Raw genomic sequence first — 7,081 nt, forward strand, 5'->3', positions numbered from 1 at the left:
ACATGTCAGCTCATGCGGCTGTCGCTGTGCAAGCGATACATTCCCTCGACTCACCTGATGACTCACAGCCAGCCACAACAGACGTCCAACTCGAGGAACTCCAGCGAGCGGCACGCACCGATGAGACCTACATCAGGCTCCTGCACTGCGTACGCAATAGGTTTCCCAGTTATCGTTATGACCTACACACCACTCTACTCGACTACTGGAAGATATGCGATGGGCTGTACTGTGATGGCGATCTTGTCCTTTACAGTCCACGCATCGTAGTACCAGAAGCATCCCACAAGTCAGTGTTGCGACGCCTGTATGATAGCCATCGCGGAGCTGAGACAACCAAGCGCCGAGCTCAGGAAACAGTGTTTTGGCCCGGGATCAACGCGGACATCACTAATGTTGTCCGTGCCTATGACGCCTGCTAGACACTCTTTCCCAGTCAACAGCGTGAAGTGTACAGAAATGATGACAAGCCGACATGACCTTACGAGTTCATCTCGGCTGACTATTTTCAAGTGGCAGGGAAATCTTTCCTTGTCATAGTTGACCGCCTGTCTGGCTGGCCTGCTGTCTACCCGTATGGCAGAAACACTACTACTGTCACCACAATAGACCACTTCAGCAAGTTCTTCAGTGGCCACGGTGCTCCAGTCTGCTTATGCACCGACGGAGGTCCACAGTTTGCTGTTAAGGTGTTCTCGGACTTCCTACTACGCTGGAAGGTCCAACACGTCATTACTTCACCTCATCATCCCCAATCAAACGGTCATGCAGAAGCCGCTGTCAAGTCTTTGAAGCACCTTATCCTCAAGGTGGCAACATCAGGACTGAAGACTTCGACCGAGGACTGTTGGAGATGAGGAACACCCCTAACCACTCTGGACGTTCTCCGGCACAGATTCTATTTGGCCACTCCTTCCGCACTTGTGTCCCTGCCCACCCGAACTCCTTTTGGCCAGAATGGCAGTCAAATGCCGAAGAGTGTGATCAACGTCCCACCCAGCGAAACCTTGCTGTCCAGTGTCGGTACAATACTCGGGCCCGTCAGCTTCCAGTCCTGCCCCTTCAGCAACGCGTACACATCCAGGACCCGGTGTCGAAAAGATGGTACCAGACAGGGACAGTAGAGGCACAACCTAGGCCGCGCCAGTATGACATCCACCTCCCCAGTGGCCACACCATCCGACGTAACAGTATTCACCTACGCCTGGTGCCGCCCGGAGACGGAGACCCAGCACCTGCTCCTGCCGCTGATGATGCAGCACCCCAGGCTCCTCTAGGCACTCTACGTTCAGAGCGACTACATCAACGCCAGAACACGCCAGCATGAAGCTATGAGCTCCAAGGGGGGAGGGAGGTGTGGGTTATTCATTAGCTAGTGTCTGTACGACAACGTGCAGCCTGGCATCACCCTACGCCAGGCAGCACAGTAGGGCTTCCCGCGCTTCACTAGGGGAGAGACAAGCTGTTTATCCACCTCCTGTATTTTGTGGAAATATACCGGACTTCCGCTACTCTTGTGTTTCCCTGGCGCCTCTATCACTCCAGAACAGGTGACAGGACAGAACCCTGAGGAACTCCACTATTAATAGATTTAGGAGAAAAACAGTGGCCGTCTACCACAGCAGCAATAGAACGGTCGGAAAGGAAACTTGAGATAAAGTTGCAGAGAGAAGGATAGAAGCCGTAGGAGAGCAGTTTTGAAATCAAAGCTTTATGCCAGACTCTATCAAAAGCTTTTGATATGTCTAACGCAACAGCAAAAGTTTCACCGAAATCTCTAAAAGAGGATGACCAAGACTCAGTAAGGAAAGCCAGAAGATCACCAGTAGAGCGACCTTGACGGAAGCCATACTGGCGATCAGACAGAAGATTGTGAAGTGACAGATGTTTGAGAATCTTCCTATTCAGGATAGATTCAAAAACTTTAGACAAGCAAGAGATTAAAGCTATAGGACGGTAGTTTGAGGGGTTAGAACGGTCACCCTTTTAGGAACAGGCTGAATGTAGGCGAACTTCCAGCAGGAAGGAAAGGTAGAAGTCGATAGACAAAGTTGGAAGAGTTTGGCCAGGCAAGGTGCAAGCACAGAAGCACAGTTTTTGAGAACAATAGGAGGGACCCCATCAGGTCCATAAGCCTTCCGAGGGTTTAGGCCAGCAAGGGCATGGAAAACATCATTACGAAGAATTTTGATTGTAGACATGAAATAGTCAGAGGGAGGAGGAGAGGAGGACAAGCCCAGAATCGTCCAAGGTGGAGTTGTGAGCAAAGGTTTGAGAAAAGAGTTCAGCTTTAGAGACAGAAGAGATGGCAGTGGTGCCATCAGGATGAAATAAAGGAGGGAAAGATGAAGAAGTGAAGTTATTTGAGATGTTTTTGGCTAGATGCCAGAAGTCACGAGGAGAGTTTGAGTTTGAAAGATTTTGACATTTCTATTTATGAAAGAGTGTTTGGCAAGTTGAAGAACAGACTTGGCATGATTCCGGGCAGAGATATAAAGTGCATGAGATTCAGGAGATGGAAGGCTCAAGTACCTTTTGTGGGCAACCTCTCTATCATGTATAGCACGAGAACAGGCTGAGTTAAACCAAGGTTTAGAAGGTTTAGGTTGAGAAAAGAATGAGGAATGTACGCCTCCATGCCAGATACTAACACCTCTGTTATGCGTTCAGCACAAAGAGATGGGTCTCTGACACGGAAGCAATAATCATTCCAGGAAAATCAGCATAATACCTCCTCAGGTCCCCCAACTGGCAGAGGCAAAACGCCAGAGGCACCTTCGCTTTGGGGGATCCTGTGGAGGGATTGGAGAAATAGGACAAGATACAGAAATGAGATTGTGATCGGAGGAGCCCAACGGAGATGAAAGGGTGACAGCATAAGCAGAAGGATTAGAGGTGAAGAAGAGATCAAGAATGTTGGGCGTGTCTCCAAGACGGTCAGGAATACGAGTAGGGTGTTGCACCAGTTGCTCTAGGTCATGAAGGATAGCAAAGTTGAAGGCTACTTCACCAGGATGGTCAGTGAAAAGGGATGAAAACCAAAGCTGGTGGTGAACTTTGAAATCTACAAGAATGGGCACAAGAGCAAGTTAAGTCGTTGCGCGCATACACGCAACATCCACCTTTAAAATGAAAATGAGAATAGAGAAGCTAGGAGGGGACAGAGATGGGGCTACTGTCAGTTGCCTCAGACAGCTGTGTATCGGTGAGGAAAAGAAGATGAGGTTTAGTAGAGGATATGTGGTGTTCTACAGATTGAAAATTAGATCTGAGACCGCGAATGTTGCAGAAGTTAATGTAGAGAAAGTTGAGGGAGGTGTCAAGGCATTTGGGGTGTCCGACCTGGGGACATTTTTGGTCCCCTCCACAGAAGGGGACTCCGAGACATTGATTGGAGTTCCCAATTTTCTTTTAAATTTTGATTTTCAAGTGAAGGGTGTATATGTGGTAAGTGCATGTAGTTTTGTATGAAGAAGGAGAGTTGTCTTTAGAGAGTAGGCTGTGACTGGCCCCTTGAGTTGTGAGACACAAAGGGAAACGTTCAGCGAGATCACAACTAGCTTTAATGGAAGGTTCACAACACCTCCTGAACTAGTGCTATTAGATCTCTCTGGGAGTAAGTTATTGTTTCGATAGATGTCTGCTACCTCCTCCAGAGCTGTTACAACTACTATTACTATTACTGCTATTACTACTTCTAAGACTACTACAATTACTACTATTCTTTTTAGTATTACTACTAATTTTATAGTATTACTACTACTACTACTACTACTACTATTACTACTACTACTACTACTACTACTACTACTACTACTACTACTACTGCTATTATAAGTCTACTAGTCTTTTAGTTACTACTACTACTACAGTACTGATAAATCATAAGTGATCAAATTTGTAATAAATAACGGTATCAATAGAAAATCTTAAAATGAATTAAATTAATGTTATTTATATTATATATTTATAAATACTGTTGAATATAGTTAGCTTCCCTCCATTAAGAAGAAAAAGATGAAAAAAATACGAAGAACAAGAACAAGAACAAGAAGAAGAAGAAAAAGAAGAAGTGAAAGAAGATGAAGAAGAAGAAGAAAGAAAGAAAGAAGAAGAAGAAGAAGAAGAAGAAGAAGAAGAAAAATGAAAATATAATTAAATTTCTCTCTCTCTCTCTCTCTCTCTCTCTCTCTCTCTCTCTCTCTCTTTCATAGATACAGTTCGTTACAAGTATAGAGAGTTTTTTTACAGGTTAAAGGGAGTAATGAGTACTCCCTATCTTAAAACCTAACCCTATTGAGTTATTTTTAACATTAAAAATAAACTCTAAAATACAAGAATTCTTATGCTAATAGTTATATGCTATAGAAAAAAGACGAAAAAGTGAACCATTGCATGATAAGATTCACATGTAACGTGTCTCTATAACTGTCACTGCACTGTCACGCCTTCCGCTGAGCCAGCCACTTATGCACCAACACCTTAGATTTCTGGTCACTCCATTCAGCAACACAAGGATCGTCCGGGAACAAGTCCGAGCCGGGGTGTGAGTGGCGGAAGCATGTCAGGCAGAAAGTCCGTGAGGAGTCAGGTAGTACGCATTCCTCACTCACCTCTGGTACTGCCTGGTTTCCTGTCTGTCACTGATGTTCACCACTCGCGGGCTGCGGCGTTCGCTCTTATGTGATCGCCCCAGTCACTGTCTATTTTATCCTGCTTTGCAGTACAGGAAGTGTGCTTACGGTCTTTTCCACCTAAACTGTCTTTAAGGGCAAGTAACGTGTCCACTACTGAGAGCGCCTCAACTAACACGCTGCGTTTTTCAGGCAGCTCGTCAATAACGTCACTGTATGTCCTGATGTTGGCTTTGCTGGCGGCAAGCTCGCGTCTCAAATTCACCACCAACGTTATTAATTCTTCGTTAGGGAGGTTGTCTAGGCCTTCCCTCTCCGTGGGGTCAGGAAGAGGCTGGGCGGGATCCAAGCGTTGGGTGTTAAGCAGGTCTAGGTTGGTGAAGGTCACATGTTTGTCAAGACCCAGGCGCTCACGAAGAAGTGCGGTGTTGTCACATTTGTACTCACCCGCCACATCCAGGCAGCTTGTGTGGCAGAGGTTGGGACAGCTTTCCTCGGTGCAGTGTAGATCCTTGCTTGGATCTGCCTTACGCCGACACTGCACACCAGTGAGCAGGTCTGTACCCAGGAATCCCACTGGGCCTCTCGATCTGCCGGTGTGTGGTCTCCCCGACAACAACCATGCTTAGTGATCACCCACAGGCTATAAGGCAAGCCAAACCCAGCAAGGAGAGAGCGAGAGAGCAGATTGTTAAAAAAAAAAAAAAGACCTGGGAGAGAGATTTGGCATCAGTGTGCGGCCTCAGGCTCTCTATATATATATATATATATATATATATATATATATATATATATATATATATATATATATATATATATATATATATATATATATATATATATATATATATATATATATATATATATATATATATATGTGTATGTGTGTGTGTGTGTGTGTGTGTGTGTGTGTGTGTGTGTGTGTGTGTGTGTGTGTGTGTGTGTGTGTGTGTGTGTGTCTGTGTGTGTGTTTCTGTGCGTGTGTGTATACGTATATATATATATATATATATATATATATATATATATATATATATATATATATATATATATATATATATATATATATATATATATATATATATATATATATATATATATATATATATATATATATATATATATATATATATTATATACTTTTTTACTTTATTTTTTTTTTTTTTTCAGAAGGATCTTGGAAGTGGCACTTCTAGACATCCTGTGATACTTATGAAGCTTATGACAGTAAGAATTTATCATCATATATATATATATATATATATATATATATATATATATATATATATATATATATATATATATATATATATATATATATATATATATATATATATATATATATATATATATATATATATATATATATATATATATATATATATATATATATATATATATATATATATATATATTTTTTTTTTTTTCTAATGAGGAGGGGAAAGACCACTACATGGGCAATTCCCTTAGAGTAATTAAGAGTTATCCAAGAGTAATGGGCAAATGTCTTGATTCCTCCCGCTTAAAAGAAGTCAAGTCGTAGAAAGATGGATATACATAAGCAAGCTGGGAGTTTCAGAGTTTACCAGAGGAAGGTATGAATTGTTGTGAGAAATGGCTAACACTTGTATTAGAAAGTTGGATAGAATAGGGGTGAAAGGAAGAAGGAAGCCTTGTGCAGCAAGGCCGCAGGAGGAAGGGAGGCATGCAATTATCAAGATCAGTAGAGAAGTTAACATAAAAGTAGCGAATAAAGATAGCAAGAGATGCAACATTCCGGAAGTGAGAAAGAGGCTGAGGACAATCAGTCAGAGAAGGGACGAAAACCCTCGATTCCACCCTATCTAACAAAACTATGCGAAGAGTACTCCACATAAGGACCTATAAGGCCCTTCTACAGAGTTAGCAGTTGGAGGGGTGAATAAACCTAGCAGGCACGGCCTCAGAATGCCTAACTTCACATAAGTTCTTTAAGCAATACATGAGATGTGAAGAAGTTTGAGACAGCTGAGTGTCATTGAAGGGGGTATAGTTGTCTTGTATCGAATTGATAAATGGAGGAGCTGAGTTTTTGAGGCATTAAACACTACTAGGTTTTCTTTTCCCTAATCAGAAATCTTAGAGACATTAGAAGCAAGGCGTTCTGGGGCGTCCCTACGTGACCTGTTGACTTCCTGAAGGATTGGTTGTCTCTGAAAAGACGTGGAAAAGTGTAGGGTGGTATGTTCAGCATAGCAATGGGAAGGGCCTGGATTTTGGTTAAGATCATTAATGAATAATACAAAGACGGTGGGTGACGGAACAGAATCCTGAAGAACACCACTGTTGATAGATTTAGGAGAAGAACAATGGCTGTCTACCGCGGCTGCAAAATACAGGTCGGAAAGGAAACTTGTGATAATGCTGGATAGAAAGAATGATAGAAACCGTAGGAATGCATTTACGCC

Source organism: Portunus trituberculatus, chromosome 19 (genome assembly GCF_017591435.1).
Source record: "Portunus trituberculatus isolate SZX2019 chromosome 19, ASM1759143v1, whole genome shotgun sequence".
Taxonomy (NCBI): Eukaryota; Metazoa; Arthropoda; class Malacostraca; order Decapoda; family Portunidae; genus Portunus; species Portunus trituberculatus.